The 18,854-nt window shown below is 41.7% G+C and overlaps 1 protein-coding gene across 4 annotated transcripts in view; it reads right to left on the bottom strand.

Annotated features, from left to right (window-relative positions):
- Window positions 1-18,854, bottom strand: part of RHOT1 (ras homolog family member T1) — a 429,863-nt gene that overhangs the window by 63,925 nt on the left and 347,084 nt on the right. The gene's annotated exons all lie outside the window — the stretch shown is intronic.

Here is an 18,854-nt window from a genome sequence, read left to right as displayed (position 1 = left end):
TAGGAGCAGACGAAGTTGGTCCATTCGGCCAACCACACAGTCAGGCAACAAGTATATCTTGGCTGTGGTAGATCAGCCCACCAGGTACCCTGAAGCTGTACCTCTGAGGAGCACGACTGCATGGGTAGTAGCAAGAGGTTTCCTGGGGACTTTTCTAGGTTCGGATTTTCAAGGATGGTAATTTCTGGATGGGAAAACAACTACATCTCTTCTTACATGAGAGAGATGTGGGATCCAGCTGATGTGACGTACCACTTCTCCATAGCATACCACCCACAAATCAATTGTTTGGTGGAGTGGTTTAACAAGACACTGAACAGCATGATGGAAACTCTGCCAGAGAACATCAGGAGGTAGTGGGATCTTCTCCTGGCAAGTCTCTTATTTACCTACCGAGAGATTCCGCAGAACGGGGCAGGGTTCAGTTCTTTTGTGCTTCTGTATGGACAAACAGTGGGAGGTCCACTTACTTTAGATCAGAGAAGGGTGAGAAGGAACCTCAGATTCTCCACAGAAGGATGTGGTGGACTATGGGATTGCACTCAGGAAGTTGATGGCGTAATACATGAGTCAGACAAAGGAAAACCTTCAAGCCAGCCAAGCGCTGATGAAGGAACGGTACGATCAGAAAGCTACGCTCACTGGGTATCACGAAGGTCGGGAGGTGTTGGTGCTCTAGTAGAATTGTTCTAGGGTTTTGGAGGACAAATGGTGTGGGCCATACAAGGTAGTTCAGAAGGTTTCCAACGTAAACTACTTGGTGGACACAGGTGCCACAAAGGAACCCAAGAGGGTGTTCCATGTGAAAAGGTTGAGGTCATACTACGGAAAGACAACATAGTGAATGTCATGGCTCTGGCAGAAGAAGTAGAGGAAGATGGTGAGCCTCCTGATTTGCTGCATAATGACATGAAGGATGGCACCATGGAAGGGGTTCAGTCAGCCCCCGAATTAACACCTGAGCAGCAGAAGGAACCTAGAGAGGTGCTGGGACCGTTTGCCAACCTCTTCTCACTGACTCCAGGGTTGACACCGGTCTGTGTGCATGACATAGACTTGGGTCACAGTCTGCCAGTAAAGGGCAAGATGTACAGAATGTCTGACCAGGTTCAGGGATGCATTAGGCAGAAGTTGCCAACATTTTGGACCTGGGGGTCATTGAGAGAACATAGTTTGCGGTCTAGTCCTGTGGTATTCACACCAAAGAAAGGGTCTACTGACTTGCGGTTCTGCGTGGAATACTGAGCAGTCAACGAGGTAACCAAAACTGATGCCCATCCAATTCCAAGAGCGGGTGAGCTTGTAGATTGTTAAGGTGCTGCAAAGTATTTGACCACCTTGGATCTCAACAGTGGATATTGGCAGATAGCTTAGGCACCAAATGCCAAGGAGAAGACTGCATTCTCTAGAGAGGCTGTATCAGTTTAAAATGATGTCCTTTGGGTTGAAGAATGCTCCTGTCACTTTTTAGTGTCTGGTAAACCATGTTCTAACAGGGTTGTGTGGCTTACCTGGATGACATTGCAGTGTTCAGCAATTCACAGCAGAACCACCTGAGGTACCTAGGGCAGGGGTTGGCAAGGATATAGGAGGCAAGGATGCGAAACTGACCATCAAGGCAACCAAGTGTCAGGTGGAGCAGTCCTTAGAAGTCTACCTTGGTAATGAGGTGGGGAAAGAGCAAATTCACCTGCTGGATACCAAGATTCGTAGTGAACTACGGAAGTATAGTTGCCTCATTGACTGCTCTGCCCTCTAGAAAGCAGTCCAGGAAAGTGATATGGACTGCAGAGTGTCAGAAAGTATTTGAGGAGCTGAAGAAGGCACTATGCACTGCACCTGCACTGAAAGCACCTGACCACAGTTAGTCTTTCATTATACAGACGGATGCCTCTGACAAAGGAGTGGGAGAAGTGCTAGCGCAACTGGATGACAAAGGTTGAGAGTGTCCGAAGTTAGTAGGAGATTACAACCCACAGAACAGAACTGAGTGGCTTTTGAGATGCAGTGCTTTACCATAGTGTGGGCCTAGTGTAAGTTCCACCCTTATATGTTTGGCACTAAGTTTGTGGTGTAACAGAACATAAGCCACTGAAATAGTTGATGACCATGATGTAGGCCAAGGGTCAGCTAAGCACACAGCAGTTGAACTTTAAAAGTGAGTGAGCCTGTGGGCTGTGGGCCTCACACCAGTGACACAGGTAAAAAAAGGTCATGTTCACTCCTAATGATCACTACACAGTATGCTGCTGCCACAACTGCACTCATGCTGCTTACCTCCCAGTGTAGGCAGTAGCCTTGCACAACTTGGAGGGTAGCACTTTGGGAACCCCTCCTGGTCCAACAAGACTGCAATCCGTGAGACAGGCCTATGTCACTGCGCACACACATGATCTGTGTTTTCCTATGACAACAAAAATCAGTATGCTGTGCCCTTCTTGACTCTGGAGAACCCTACAAAGAGCTGATCTTCTACTCTGTGGTCTTTGGTACAATCTATGAAGAAGATGAGCGATCTTTTGGGGTCCAAACAATGGAGTCTTTTCTTCTTTTGAGGGATGACAAGGACAAAGAATGTCGGAAGAGTGATGGATTGTTTGACATTGAAAGCCGTTACCACCTTCGAAAGAAAGGCTGACTTCGCCCTGAGCACCAGCATGTCTGGAAAGAAAATGGTGTAAAGTGATGAACTGACGGAGCTTGAAGCTTACTTATGCAATGTGCCTACATTATCGTGATGAGAAAGACTGTTTTCAGTGACAGCAATGGGGACAACTGTGTAGTGGTTCCAAAGGAGATAACATCCTGAAGGTAAGGACCAAGTTAATGTCCCACTGTGGCATCACAAAAGGTTTCGGGGAAGCAACTGGATTAAAACGTTTAGGAAACGCATCACAAGGGATGATTTGAAGAGGGATGGTTGATCCAGCAACTGGAAGAAAGCTAATAGGACTGACAGGGAAGGCTGGCACAGTTTCTCACAGACAGCACCACCGCTATGTGGTACTGCAACAAGCAGGATCAGAGGCATCTTAGGTTTGAAGTGATGGATTTCCGGTCTAGATCGGAAAAATGCAATCCTATCCTGTGTGGGCCTAGCCCTGCAACAGAAAATCACTTGGTATGTAAGCAGTTGTAGTGGTTGAGAGGTGGAACATCACTGCCTTTGGTGGTGCCCGAAACCTCAGTCACCACTGCATCCTTTTGAGCAGAGAAGTCTGAGCCGGATGCTGAAATCGCCGCTTCTGTTGATAGGCCAGAGCATGCAAGTAGCTCTTAAAGTTTCTATACTGCTGGTGATGATGCCTGATTTAGTGCCCTTGTCACAGTCGAGATAGTCTGTTGTGTCATGGCTGGCCAGTAATACACAGTTGGCAGCATTTTGTCCATTCAGAATGGTTTCATCAAGGGCTGCTCAGAATTATTATGGGGTAGCTGGCTAGACCTCGCTATCCATGGCCCTAAAAGTATGTATTTAACAGGCAGGCCATATTCAGGGACCAGAGGACCAATCTAGAGGTTAAAAATACTTTTTTGCCAAATGTACCAATGCACTTCAAATCATTATCTGGCGATGCAGAAGGTAATGCGTGCTTGGAATGGCCTAGTTAATGGACGCTTGTACTATTAGGATTTGCAGTACTGGGTGAGAAAGATTGGGTCAACAGGAGCTGGCCAATGTCTCCAAGCCTTTGGGCGACTAACTGGAGGAGCCAAGAATGATTTTGATCAAGCAGCTTAGGTGTCTCTCAGCGCTACACTGAATGAAGCAAGGGCTTTGATGTGGTGGGTCCAGGATGCAAGATTTTGGTCAAGAAATTAGACTAACTGCAAATCAAGAATTTCTGGTACCCTGCGGGCAACAACAGCAAAGCAGGTACTTTCTTTTGAGGTTAACCCAGGATGAGATAACTCAGTGTCTGGAGAAGTGTCCAACTCACCAGCATATTGTAAATCAAGGCACACTCCAGCATCCACTCAAGTGAGATGCCAGTAAATTGTCCACCTCCTACTCTTCATCATACATTGTGTTCTAAAGCCCTTGAACTATGACACAAACAGTATCCCTAACATCCTATAACACTCGTGTCGAGGAAGTCTGGGAATCGCTTTCCAAAGTTGGGAGCTGAGCATTGGTGATCTGGCGTGACATAGGTCTGGTGTAGGCCAACGTTCGCTGCATATAGGAGATGGGAATCGAGACTGGAAGCGGAATGCGGACCACTGGAGCTGGATCTGGTGCCGGTGCACGGCCAAAAGGACCAGAGTGAATCTATGGTGTGGGAAAAGAACTGGAATAAGGCCCAGCAGTGTCATTCGGCTCTGGAGAAGAACCCACTGACAAAGCAACTGCTATTCCCTGCGGCTCCAAGGGGTCTGAAGGTGCTCTAGAGGATGTCAGTATCGCCTTCAAACTTTGCAACATGATCTCTTTAAAGGCCCCTATCTTCTGTGGAGTGGATAGTGGGCTGGGAAACTCTGGACATGCGAGAACCAGCCTTTGCATTGACTCGAAGTAGGGCCCTGGGTGTGCAAAAATCATTGCTTCTTACCTGATCTGGAATGGCGAGTGGCAGACGAATCCTGCTAGGCCGTGACTAGGATTTACCTGAAGACTTGGGGAATGAGATTTGATTCAGGAGTGGACTTGCGATTTGGAACGGCAGTACATGGAACATTGCTTCAAGTACATACTGTGTTCAGCAATGTAGAGTTTAGCTACCCACACCACAAGCAAGCATTATGCAGATCTGTGACAGACATCTCCTTCCTGCAGTAACGCCACAGGATGAAAGCTGCCATTTTTGTGGGTGAAGGGTGACAATTCCCATGCGCACTACTGTTGAATTTTGGTGTCGGTACAACCAATGAAGTTGGGAGTGTAGCTCCAAATCTGCATCGAAGGGCACAGAAAGAAAGTAACAGACACCAGCAGTGGCCATCAAGAAATCGGTAGCCACCACTCACTAGCATGCAGGAGCCACTGCTATTTTAACTCTGGAACCAGTTTGGCATCTGGGATTATTCTAAAGGCGAGGACTGTGTGGTTAGAAGTATCCATCAGAAACAAACTCAGGTATGCTCTGTGCCAAGGCCCATGTTTCCCAACCAGCCCTGTGTTATTATCAAAAAGGCCATCAGGTATTGGAAGTGTGTTGTCCTGCTTTGGAGAAGATAACAACCAGAGACTCCAATGTATTGGCTTGAATAACATTTTGTCAGCTTATCATTGGAAGACTGAACAGTCAACTCCTTCCCATCAAATTGGAAGTCCAATGACACTTTCTCTGCTTCCTGCAAGATGTAAGACAATATTGAAATACTGATGGACGCCCACAATAAAGCTGTAGCCTGGCTAGTGTTGTCAATTTGCTTAAAGGCAGAACTCACAGCATGATGGCATTTTTTTTTCATATCATTCAGGCAGTCCTGGAACTCATCCCCCAGCAGTTCGGGAGAAACAACAATTATTGAGCGCCTCATCATATGGTCAGACCACACACAGTTTTGTCTGATGAGGTTCAGTGGAGCATTTAAACAAGCTGCTTGCTGACGGGGACAAAAAATCAGCTCTGTATCCTGCAGTGCATACACCAAGGAGGAGTCAGTGGATGGGGGAAGCAGAGATTGTTTCTTTTGGCATGAGTGTCCACTTCTTGAATATGTTCTAAACCTGTGAGTCATTACAATTATTTAGCATGTTTTGTGGATGGTGGATACATCTCAAGGAGTTGGGCTGCTTTAATGAACGGGTATTAGTGGGCTACTAGCTTTTGAGGGAGGATATCAACTTGAAATGGGACATTTTCAGGAGAAGATGAAGAGGGATGGTGTCCAATGTTTTATAGCATACACAACACACACAGAGGAACACTACTGACTGCAGGAAAAGGGTAGTTCTTTGATATCTCAGTAGCCACTTGAAATGTATTTAACCTTTAAAAGCACTCCATACCGCTCCGAGGATCTGGAAGGCGTAAATATCTCAAGAAAGACAGTCATGTAATGGTCATCATGCCCTCCAAAATATCAAGGGAGAAATTGGGTATTCAGTATCCCTATATAGGGGAAGTGTTGAGAGATGCGCTATGGGCTAAGCAGAGAAATTAAATGCTACCGAGTGTAGTCTGTCAATAATCTCTGCTGAATCAATGATTCAAAAAAGTTGCCCATAGGCTCTAAGCCCATAACCTAGGCATTGGATCTCATTATCTGAGCCTCCACTGATTTTGGGCTCAACTGAGCTGGAATCCGCATAGACCAAATAAAAAAAAAAACTATCCACAACACTGTTAGGCCACATTTTTATTTAGCTTTTTTCCCATTCAAAGTTTGGGGAAAGAAATCAGATCAAAGTCATAGAGGTGGCACAGTTTCCCAGGGATTTGCACATAATATATTTTTTTTACGATTTCCAGCTTGTAAATCTGATACAATCGTCAATTTACTAGTAACTTTCCCAATATCTGGTGGCAGAAAAGCTTCTTCAGATTATCAATTAAACTTTTGTGCCTGTAGCTTCATGGATCGTCACGAGTACCCTTTTTTGTGGATCGGGATGATCTTGGCCCACAAAATGAAATCGGTATATTAGCAGACCAGATTGCAATTATTAAGTCCATTGATACAAGGCAACCATACAGGTAGTTATGAAATGTATAGGTCACCAGGTATTCTGTTTGTGCACAGGCCTTACCGCAAGAAATGATGAATCTCAAATACAGCAGAACAGGTTTATTTCAGAGTAATCTCAAGTGAGGCAAGAGTTTTTAGTCTCATGCATAACTCCATGCCGCCTGTTGTTTCACCTGACTTTGTCTCAGCTATTAAGTAAACCCCTTTAAAGTGGTCTATTCATGTCTGAAGCCGGTTGTTATATTCTACCCTTGTTGTGAATTGTCGGCTGCCGTGGGCAACATGCTAACATGTTTTATTAATTTCAGCTCTTGGCGCAGCACATCTGCTTTTGTCTGACACATAAACCACCTTGAGAGTGAACATGCAACTGCCAGCGAATCCTTTCTCTTTGAGTAATGTGCATACGTATGTCAACTAAAATTATACATTTTAATACATTTTCTTTCAAAGCGGAGCATTAAACAACTGATCATCCAAAAATGTTCAGCTTCAATGAAGAATGCTGTGAGTGGGCTATTTTGCTATGTCATGTCTACGACTGCCATCACATCACTTAGAAACAACAAACCTACGTCCTATAAATCTCTGTTGAGTCATCTCTGAGTTTACTCAAATTGTCAGTATTTTAGCAAATATTTTCTTGTCCGAGTATAGTGTTGGTAATAGGCAGTGCAGGATGGTCTTTTGCTTTTGAAAAGACAATACAGTTGCTTTTTACCAGCTTTTTATTGGGGGGGAGGGGTATGGTGTGAGAGGAAGCTCTTGACATATAAGTACTTGCTGAAAATCTGTTAACAGTTGAGAAGTCTTATATTTCAGGATAATTTTAAACAACTTGTGAGTTAGCAATTTCAGGGCTCTAAAAAGGTGCTTCCAACGTCGCAATTTGTTCTATTCAAACAGCTTCTAAGTAAGCGGTAAAACCCAAATTGCAAAACCAGATTTCACGTTACAAGATACGGAAGGTAAGAAGTAAATTATGTTTATACAGAAGAAAGAGTATGCTCTTCACTGCTAGGGGATGGGGTTTAGAAAATGAAAATATTGATGATGCAATATAAGTTTTTATCATAAACTGCCACATGTTTTCAGATCATAAGAGCAGCTACTAAGTTATTATTTTTATGCTAGGTCAATAGCGTTCATTTAAGTAAACTTGCATGAAGAGAACCCGTCAGGATGCCAAACCGTAACTTGTAAATCTCAAAGAATTCAGATATGAGCCATTAACAGACTGAACGTTCTTAAAGTCTTTCATATAGCTACAAAATAGAATATTGCCTACAAAGGAAAAAAGTAGACCAATATTAATTTTTTATGAGATAGGTTAGCATGCTTCAGCATCACTTGCAATGGTGAGAAGGATAAGTTACTTACCTGTAATCCTAGTTCTCCTCCAGGGGTATACTCATCAAAGTCATAAGCGCTGAATAATCCCCGCCCACGTGCAGGGACCCCGGAGCATATACAAAAAATACATATGTATGTGTATGTTTAGCTAAAAACATATGGAGTACCTTCAAACATACGGATATACATGTATACATATATAAACATGCAGCCTACCATAACTCAAATAGGCTAATATGTCAATATTAATTGGGCTTTTGTTTAAACTGAAAACAATTACATATATCATTTCTTTAACAGAGAACATGCACCCCATTAATGTTCCAGCTCAGCCCTTTATTTTCAGAGAAAAAGACAAGTAATATTAGGCAAATAGCCCTTAGGCTGCATAGATGAAAAAACATCACAGTAACAAAAAACTGGCACCCTGCCTTTAATAATTCCAAGAACCTGGAAACCGTGCCTTTAAGACCTCCAGGAGCCCCCTTCTCCCATCATGCACCACAGGTGACAGGTCAGTTCTTTTTTCCGGCTCCTTCTGGAAGGATCCCGGAGCACTGAGCTCGTGAATGTTTGATTATTCTAGTCATAAATTGGTTAATTTCAACTTTTTCTACCTTTACATGAAGTTTTTTGACTACTGGCAACTCTTTCAGGGGATTTCTGACAATTTTGATAATCTTCTCTGTCGGAAAAGCTTTGTTCAATAAATGTCCTTCCTGTGGGAAGAAAATGACAAAATCAGACCCACACTGCTTGCCATCCTCACACAATCCAGAGAAGTGTTATTATTGCCAGCAGTTTTCCAGAAGAACACTTCGGGACAGAGAGAAGATTAAGCTGCATGCCTTACCGGAGAGAGGAAAAGGACCTTCAAAAAGTGGCCTTGGAAGCACTCATGCTTTTAAAGAGCCCTCCTCCCAAGAAAGACACAGATCTGAGAAAAAACTGCGTCGTTCTGTTTCTCCAGCATCAAGAAGGAAGCAGATTCGTGATTGTTCACCTTCAGCGTCGAGATCAATGTCAGAAAACAGGCAAGGCATGCTACAACGTCGAGGAACAGATCGCCGTCGAAGCAGTTAGAGCCTCCATCGCCGAAATGTAAGTTGACGTCAAGGCATACTACTTCGAAGTATTTTGGTCCTGAAAAATCTAAGTCAACGTCAAAGTTTGGACAAGTCATACAGGCGGTCTATGTTGAAAACTCCGCCACAGACAGTCGGCATCGAGGACCGCGGTCGACGTTGAGGACACTGCCACAGTCACACAGACGAGAGTCCTCAAAGACTTCACTGCAGAAGCGGTTGACGTCGAGAGTGGCATAATCTGTGTTGCCGGCGACAGGTTGATGTTGAGAGAAGGAAATCCTAAGGCGGCTACGGGTGAAGTGCTTGAATGGCCGAGGTCAAGGTCCATACGGTCGACGTCGAGGGAAGTTTCTTCTTCTCCTGGCATCAATATAGTGCAGATCATGCCTTACGGGTCTCCGGTTGTGGAAAGACAGACTCCTCCTGTCAACCTTTCGCCAAGGTGGCTAGAGAGTGTACGGCATTGGAGGGTTCCACCCAGAAGTCCTGGCTTATAGGATACATGGAATGGGACCACTCTTCATCAGGAATAAAATCACCAAACACATTCATCATAGGAACCTCTGTTCTAGAGTGGCACCTCGCCTCAAAATCCCAAGATATAGGAAATAAAACATGAATGGCACATCCTGCTCTGTTCAAGCAGCCAAAATATGGAACTCTTTATCCCCCAACATAAGATTCACAGACAACCACCTTATCTTCAGAAAACTACTCAAGATTTGGCTCTTTCACACATAAGCACCATACGCAAACAGAAATATACAGCATATCCCGCTGTATAGAAGCATTTATTTGTACTATAGATAGGTACCTATATATGTGTATTGCTTTGTATAATCATGTCAAATAACTATGTTTAAATAAAGAAATAAATACCGTTTTTTAAAATAAACTTTTTATTGTTTTCCAACACACAACGTGGTATCAGCACATGACATTTGACATGACTTCTAGAGATCACATTGAGTAGTACACCACCCTATTCAACAGTTCCACTTGGTATCCACATTGAAAAAAAAAATATCAATAGCTTTTACGTATCCCATGAAAAATGGCAGCTCCAATAAGTCTTAAACATGGCGCAACCCTGCGAGATAGAAAGCCTGGTACAGAAAAAATGCAGGGACCGGGGGGCCATTACAATATTAAGTGTGTGGAGGGGAAGCTTCCACCTCCGCCATCAGTCGGGCCATCTGTTCGGTTCGTTCCCTACGCAGCTCCACCGTTGGGGAGATACAGATGTCCCCCCTGTATTTATTACACTTTCCCCATTTATGGTCCCATTTCTTGGGGCAGCCACGGCCTTTAAAGCCCGATTTCTCGGCAATCATTGCTATGTCCCTATCCCGTGCCCAGGTAATCTGGGTCGGGACCGCCTCCACCACCCCATTTTTGTGCGATGTTTTGTTACGCGATGGCGAATCCCATCGAGGCCCAAGTCTGCTCAGCTTGAGAAAGATCAGTCGCCCCCCAAATATTAATAAATACATTTTTAAGTACAACACTTGAAAACTAGAGTTTATCAAATGCATCTTTAATCTACTTATACTTACTTCCTTTATGCATCTATATACCTTCCATGTACTTGGATTTATGTATTTATTACTTTCCTCCCCCCCCCAAAAAAAAAAAAAGCATATTCAATGCACTACACTATTTCTCACCCTATACCCTTATCAATATCTTTAATCTACATCTACTTACTTCCTTTATGCATCTATAAACTTTCCATGTACTTATAGATCTATATATTTATTACTTTCTTCTAATTCAGCATATCCAATGCACTACCCTATTTCTCACCCTATACCTCTCTCAATATATCTTCTACCTCAACTCTGACTCATCTCAAACCTCTTTCTACTACTCTTTCCAATGCACTACCCTATTTCACACCCTATATCTCTATCAATATATCCTCTACATCCACTCTCATTCATCTATCTCAAACCCCATACCACTACTATGACCCCCAAAATAACCCTTTATAGATTTTCCCCTACTCTACCCCTCCTTGCACCATCGGACACCTCTTTTTACTATACGGATACCCCAAAACAAGCCTTTCTAAACTTTTCCATCTGACTCTTCCCCTCCACATCCCTTTTTACTCATCCCAAGCCTCCCACTTCTGCTATGACGTCCCAAAAACATAAATAAATCTTAAATCCTTCACTCTTCTATCCCTCCACTATCCTTTTCATTCAAAATTCCAGACTAACATGTCCACTTATCAAATTTCATATGTCACTATACTAATTCACCACTGATCCTTTTTGGGTTCCGGAGTAGCATGCTACTCGCCAAAAAAGAACTTCAACACCCCATTAAGGGTAACAAGCACCATATAAATGAAAACCTTTTTTCCCTCTTCTATCCCTCCGCTATCCTTCTCAATCAAAATAACTAACTAATATCCACCACTCAAATTACTTTCATATTTCACTATACTAATTTACCACTAATCCTTTATGGGTTCCGGAGTAGCGTGCTACTCACCAAGAAAGTGCTTCAACACCCCATTACGGGTAACAAGCGCCATATAAATGCATACCTTTTTAGGTCGAGCCTAGAGCAGCGCATGCGCTGCTTGCTCGACGTTTAGTAAGGGGGTTTTCAAAGTGCTACCACTGGCCTCAAGCTTGCGTGCACGTGCTCAGCCGCCCTGTGGGTTTCTTTCAAGGCTCATTAAGCCTTGCGTGCCTCTCCCCGCGCTTCAATTCCCTCCCCCACCACAGATCGCGTCACTCTGCTGGCCTCCACTCCCCATCCCCCGCCTCTCTATACTGCAGCAGTCCGTTTCATATTTTCTTTTGCCCGCATCCATTACTTCCCATACACAAGTTGGCTCCTTCCCTGACACTTGCTGCATAGCTGCTCCCTTGCAGTCTCACATTCATGCGCTGTTAAATTTCAAACCAGTCTCAGTCAGCATGGGTAAAGTCATGAGAAGAATTAGGAGTTGCACTTTATGCAAAAATGCACACGCACGCACCACTTGCGTGCTTGTTTTCTCTCTCTCTCCTGGTCTCTCACTTACTGCCCCTATATCTCTATCTCTTCATTCCTCTCTCTCCCTTTTTCTCTCTTTCCCGGTCTCTCTCGCTTTTCTGGAGTGTTTTTTAAATATATGGCGCGAACTCTACTGAAAGATATTGGCGCGTTTTACATGAGCGCCCAATTAAATTACATAAGATCATACACCTTCATGTTTCTCTCTCTCTCCTCCCCCCTCGTTGACTCTTACTCTCTCACACACACACACACACTCTTTCTCCTTCACACTGTAAGGGCTCTTTCCCAACACCCCACAACCACACCTTTACCCCCCACACTCACCTGACTTTACTCACTCCCTATTTGATCTTCTTCCTCATACTCATACACTTGCATTAAGGAGTCTCACCTTCCCTACTTTCTACACCGCGGAGCTTTCTGTGTTAGTCCAGCCGTTTCTTTCTGTCTTCATTTAATGTCTCCTGCACAGAACAGCTTTTCTCTCTCTGACATTGTTTTTCTGTTTTTCTCAACCTTGTTGCTAAGAACTGTCAGATGGTTGGGGAGCAAGGCATGCTTTTTCCCATTGAAAGCTGAAACTCTGTGCTGACATAGTGTATGCAACCCATGTTATTTCTAAAGTCATTATCAGCCATAAGCTAACAAATGCCAAAGTAAAATATACTCTTCCTCTTGTGTGTTCTGTTCACAGCAATCTCCATTGTGTTGATGGAAATATTTAAATAATGGATAGGGTAGAACGATCTAGCACCCCCCCCCACACCCCCCAGAGCATTTCTAGACTGAGACCACCTATTATCTCCTTTGCTGAGTGTCCCTTCCTCGTGTTGGGAGTGACAAATGAGTGAAAATGTCTGTTGTTTGAGCTGTCTTGGCTGGACCAAACCGACTGGACCTTTCGCTCTTACCAGAACTGATCCTGTAGTCTCAATAAGAGAGGTTGGACGGTCCGTTAAATGCCAGTCGAGGAAAGGACATGGCAGTTGTTTCTTCCTCACATTTAGCCAGTTTCTTCTTCAGATGTCCCAGCAGCATCAGCAAAAGCTCCTTCTGTGCTTCTAGGGGCTTCAAAAGCCAGTGTGTGAGTGCAGTTCATATAGCGCTTCCACTCACACTCATCTTTGCAATTTGCATTAATCCCAAGTTATTCTTCACATAGTTTTGCAGTTATCCTTGCAATTCATGCCTCAGTTGCCTTCATTGACTCCAGTGACTGCACTGGTTCCTGTACATCTAAAGCCTTGTTGCTAACATCCCTCCTCAGCCCAAAAATAACTGTGGCCCAGATGTATTTGCTATCCCAAAGCCGAGGCAATATTCTGAGATGTGATCCTGTGACTACAAGAGAAGAAATGCCATACGCCGGAAATCTAGAGTCCAGTTTGTTGCCATATCCCCGCTCGTCAATCCAGATGCATACGTTTAGCACGTGGATAACTGCGTGTTATTTGAGCCATACGTGCTCTGAAGGTGCATGTCTAAACACTATTGGCTATGCCAATGCTCGTTTCCCTCTTCTATCCCTCCGCTATGCTTCTCAATGCAAATAACTGACTAATATCCACATCTCAAGTTACTTTCATATTTCACTATACTAATTCACCACTAATCCTTTATGGGTTCCGGAGTAGCGTGCTACTCGCCAAAAAAAGCGCTTCAACACCCCATCAGGGGTAACAAGTGCTATATAAATGCAAACCTTTTACCCTTCACTATCCTTCTGAATCCAAATAACTGACTAACCTATCCAACACTCAAATTACTTCCATATTTCACAATACTAACTCAACACTAATCCTTCTTGGTTTCCAGAGTAGCGCGTAACTCGCTGAAAAAGCGCTTCGCGCCTCTTATGAGATAGTAAGCGCTATCTAAATGCAATTACAATACAATTACAATATGTCTACCTGTATATGCATATGTTTGAAGGTACTCCGTACGTTTTTAGCTAAACATACACATATATATGTATTTTTTGTATATGCTTCGGGGTCCCCGCACGTGGGCGGGGATTATTCATTCCTTAGGACTATTGATGAGTTTCCCCTAGAAGAGAACACATTATTCTAATCGAGCAAAAATATGTATTGCCTTATTCGACAATTTATTCTCAATTACCATTTCAGTCAATACACTGCAACATTAGATTTGTCACAAAATCTGACAAATATTAAAAGTGTATCATACTGGCAAGGTGACAAGAGGACAATTTAAAATAATATTTATCACACACAACAGCAAACATATGCAGAGAAATACTTCTCACTGGCTGGGAAATGCATGCAAAACATGTCCCACAACATTTTCCAAAAAGTAATTACAGAATTCAAATGTAGTAAATGAATAACACCAGCAAAAACACCTGTGTATTTCACAAAACAAGACCTAACTGAAAAAGAAAGGTCACTTTGAAAGCAACGTCCCACTTGCTGGACATCATCCATGTCACAAGCAGCAAACTCCTAATTATCTGAAAGTCCTTATACACGCAATCAACCAAACAATGCCAGTTTTACTTAAAAGTTGCTAGAGAAAAAAAAAAAGATAAGCATAACTCTGACAATACTGTTATGTTTATGAACACTTAGGCATTTGTATTTTTTATTTATGTGTGTATTAAATATGCCCAATTCATACCACAACAAGCAAATTTCAAGGTGGTGGGGGAAAATGAGTGGCAGGAGGGTGGAAAAGGATACATTTAGGGTGAGAGAGAATTACGAAGAGGATAAGACAAACTAAATTGGAGTTCATTAGGCAACAGGAGAAATACTGTTATTAATGGCTTTTCTAGAATGGCTCTGATGACTTTGGAAACAGGGTATTTTTCAGGAAATAGGTAGAACATTTGATATTTCTGTGAGTTATTTATCTTCCTCGATTTTTTCATATACATTTTGTTACAGAAAGCTTGTTGTATTTGTTAGAGTGTATTTTTCTTTCCGACTCAGCCTGTACGAATAGCAAAGTTTAGTACTTTAGTACTCTGGAAATATCTAGTGTTTCGATTCCAGATGATACACAGGGTGTTTAATAGGACTCGTTGTTTGGTGGACAGTCACTTTAGTCTGGAACAAAATGAGGCTATGTAATCATGTTTTTTACTGACCAAAAATAGGGGTGTTCAGTTAGTTATTGCTTGCGCTTGTGAGGTAAAGGAGAGATCTGAATCAAAGATAACTTCGCGATTGTGTTCTGCGCTTTGCCAAATTTGTCTCTCATTTCCACAATGGCATGGTTAAAACAGGTTATCGCCTTTACAATGTGGTGCATCCAGATTGCTCCGATTACGAGTTTGCATCCGAAAAACTGCTTTTAGTAATGTATTAAAACCATTTTAGGAGTCGGTAACTTTTTACCAAACCCGAAAATGGATACGAAATTGCAATTTCAAAGGGCGGTGTTGTATAGTGATTCCTATCCACATATATCAACAGTTTAGGAACAAAATAGCGGTTGTCAACTACTAAAAAATGTTACAGCAAGATAGGATGGAAAAGGGAGCCCCGTAGCGACAACAAAAATAAGTTTGTTTGGAATTAGGAAGTGGTCAGCAGAATGACTACAAACTCTCAAACTAAAAAAAAGGAAACTTCTTTTTAAATGCATCCCTGGTTCCTTTAAGGAAAATAGGTTATTTAAAATAAAATCCATTATTGAGATGTGATCACAGACATGGTGGTCTAATGACTCTGCTTGTGATGGGGTCACATTGTAATAAGTCTCAATTTGCGACCTACCTCATTAGTATTTGATTAATAAACTTTATTGGATTGCTATTTCAAAACCATAAAAGTACAAACAGCAATAAAAATAATCATAAAATTCCATTAAACCTCATTAGTATTTGAGAGGCAGATTGGATTTCAACCCACTACGATTCAGATTTTTAAGAACTGACCTGTTAGTACTTAGGCTGTCTCTTAAAATACCAGTGGTAGTTCGTGACCAGTATTTTACAAAAAGATATTCGGATATCTGGCCCTATGTTTGGGATAGTAACTATGGACAGAAATGGTGTTGTATACAGTTTTTGAGTCATTTGGTTTGGTTCACAAGGACAATCAAGATTAATTTGCTCCTCAGTCTCCTGAATGCTGCAACCTCCGAACCAAATGCTGTCAAAGAGCCTATTGGGCTAATGCAAGCATTTGGTAATTGAAAAGAAACTGTAGTAAAACAGTTACTTTCTGTACACCGAAAGCTTTATATATTCCAGGTATTCCCTAACATAAGTATGTAAACAAAGAATTCTGAGTTGTTGGACCTTCCAATTACATTTGTCTTTGGAAAAGAAAAGGAAGATTCAAACATCCAAACTGTTGAGGTATTAGTGTGTCATTCACTTTTGTTTGCCATAATTTTATTCTTGCCAAGAAAAAGAAATGTACACACACACACACACACACAATGCTTCTATAAGCTGAAAAACTGAATTTTAAACAAAAAGAGTTAAGCAGCACCATTGCAAAACAAATACTGATGAGAAAATCGGACAAGGAAAGTAAGGTTCTCTATCTGGAATAATGGTGGGTTACTGGATTTAAGAAATGTTGGAGACATTTTGAGAGATAGGGATATAGCAAACCTAACGGAGAAAATTCCTTGGATGCAAGATTCGAAGACTTATTGAAAGGAGAGTTGCTAAGTCCAAGGAAATGCACAGGGAAGTACAGAAGCAATCTAAAGTGAGAGACAAAAATGTTAAAGAAGTAAAAGTGAAAACTAACAACGTGGGGCATGACAAGAGCACGTTGGGAATATTGGAAATAACATGGATAGTACTAAGTTAGCCAACCTTTGCAAGAGAAATGCATAACAAGGCCAGCTAAAAATATATCTTCACTAACGGTAAGTTTTTGTAGCATTGGTTGCAGTAAAAGAGTATAAGAAAGCAAAAACAAAGTGAGAAAAACATTTTAAGACAGGGGAGAAATCTTTGAGGACAGTTTGGTTCTTCAAGGAAAAAAACCATCTACAGTGTGCCCAGATTACTTGTGGACAGCAAAAGCTGTGGAATATCTTATTAGGTGAAGACAAACTAAAACGAACATGGATAAAAAATAACAGCAACATCATAGTCAAAATGAAGACTATAATACCCAAGCACTAGTCCTCACAGATGCCATGAATCTGCTATTGTTTCGTAACTTCTTAGGTGTTTTTCCCCCATTTAGCTTTCCTTTAACATATCCCTCTTCTATTGTACAACCTAAACATGTTTTCCTTCTACATTATTTTCATCAATTATCCCTTCAAGTAAAAGGGATTGAGGGGCTAATTAATATTCTTTATGATAATAATATTCAACAACTGTATTTGTAATTACTTGCTACACCGCATAATATGTTTTCAACAAATAAGAACTAAAGGGAGAAAAACTTACTAATTTCCATTTGATGGCCAGACCTAAGGTAAATTATCAAAAAATGGCATGTTTGTACCCTGAGAGAGAAATACTTAGAAAAATGTTTAAAATAACTCACCAGCTAGATAATGAATTGTCAAAAATCCAGATCTTTACTATTTGAATGAAATATGCAAAGGTCAGGACTAGACGTTACTCAGAGTGGTAATTGTATGTTGGTTTACATGGTAAATTAAGGCTACAGGTGCATATTCTCTAATACAAATCATTGGTGGAAATAGCTTCCTGGATCAAACCTAGCAAGTGCGATTTAACTTTTGGATATCAACTTGTTTTGATTTACTTCTAAGTTCCTGGTAGCCAAAGACTCATTCAAATTCTGTACCACAATATGCTATGACCTTATGTGCATTCACATTACAGCCCATCAACTGACATACTGTTAGTTATATAAAATCAAATTTAAGTACTTTGCTTTGTGGAGTGGCACTGATCAAACGCATTAGCTATAAAAACAGACATATGGCCGCATAACTGAGGGTGTGGTAATTGCATTTAAGTGCAGTCACGATAAATATGTAGTATTTCAATGTGTGCTCTTCTTTCTAGGTCGACCTCTATGTCACCTGGCTACTTCCAATAGGCTTAGTTAGCATGGATTGTCCAGGCAATATACATAACAGAAGTGTAGACTAAGACTGCAGGTCCTACCCTCTTTTTTGCATGCTTACTTCAGTTTCTGACACTCACACGCTTACACATCCTACTGACAAATGAAAAAATGTATGAAGTAGTCAGCTATTACAGTAACTACATTTTGGACCCCTGCTAATTAAAATCAAAACTGAAGTACCTAAAGAGACAACGTATTGTATGTTTGTTTGAAGGTTTGAACTCCCATTTACTTGCAAAGCCATCATAACACAGAGCTTGAGGAGTTAGTCATTTTATAGCATTGCTGGCGTGCATTTGAGAAACACAACCTGCTGTACAGAAGAGAAACAAATCCTTTGCTGGTTTTAAGATTACCACAAAACTATTATACCCAACAGGTAGTTTTCCATGTTTGTAAGTTTGAGAAACCTAGAACGTATGTAAGGAGCCCAATTTATATCACTTGAATAGTCCACTTGTGCTCCCCGGATAGTTTTGTGGTAATGGTGTTCCACAACAACACACTCTATACTGTTATCAGCAGGTTGTATTTTGTACTTTAAGAACTGCAAGTTGTTAAAGCTGCAGATTTACTCACAACATATCCACTAAATCATGTATAAGTTTGAAATTGCAGATATACCTGGCAAGGCGTTGTACGTCATTGATAAACATTAAATCAGATTTTGTGTAAAACAGTCAACATTAACTTGATTAAAATAAAAAGCAAACCA

Source organism: Triturus cristatus, chromosome 7 (assembly GCF_964204655.1).
Source record: "Triturus cristatus chromosome 7, aTriCri1.1, whole genome shotgun sequence".
In the NCBI taxonomy this organism is placed as follows: Eukaryota; Metazoa; Chordata; class Amphibia; order Caudata; family Salamandridae; genus Triturus; species Triturus cristatus.
This window is presented reverse-complemented; position numbering and strand designations above follow the sequence as displayed.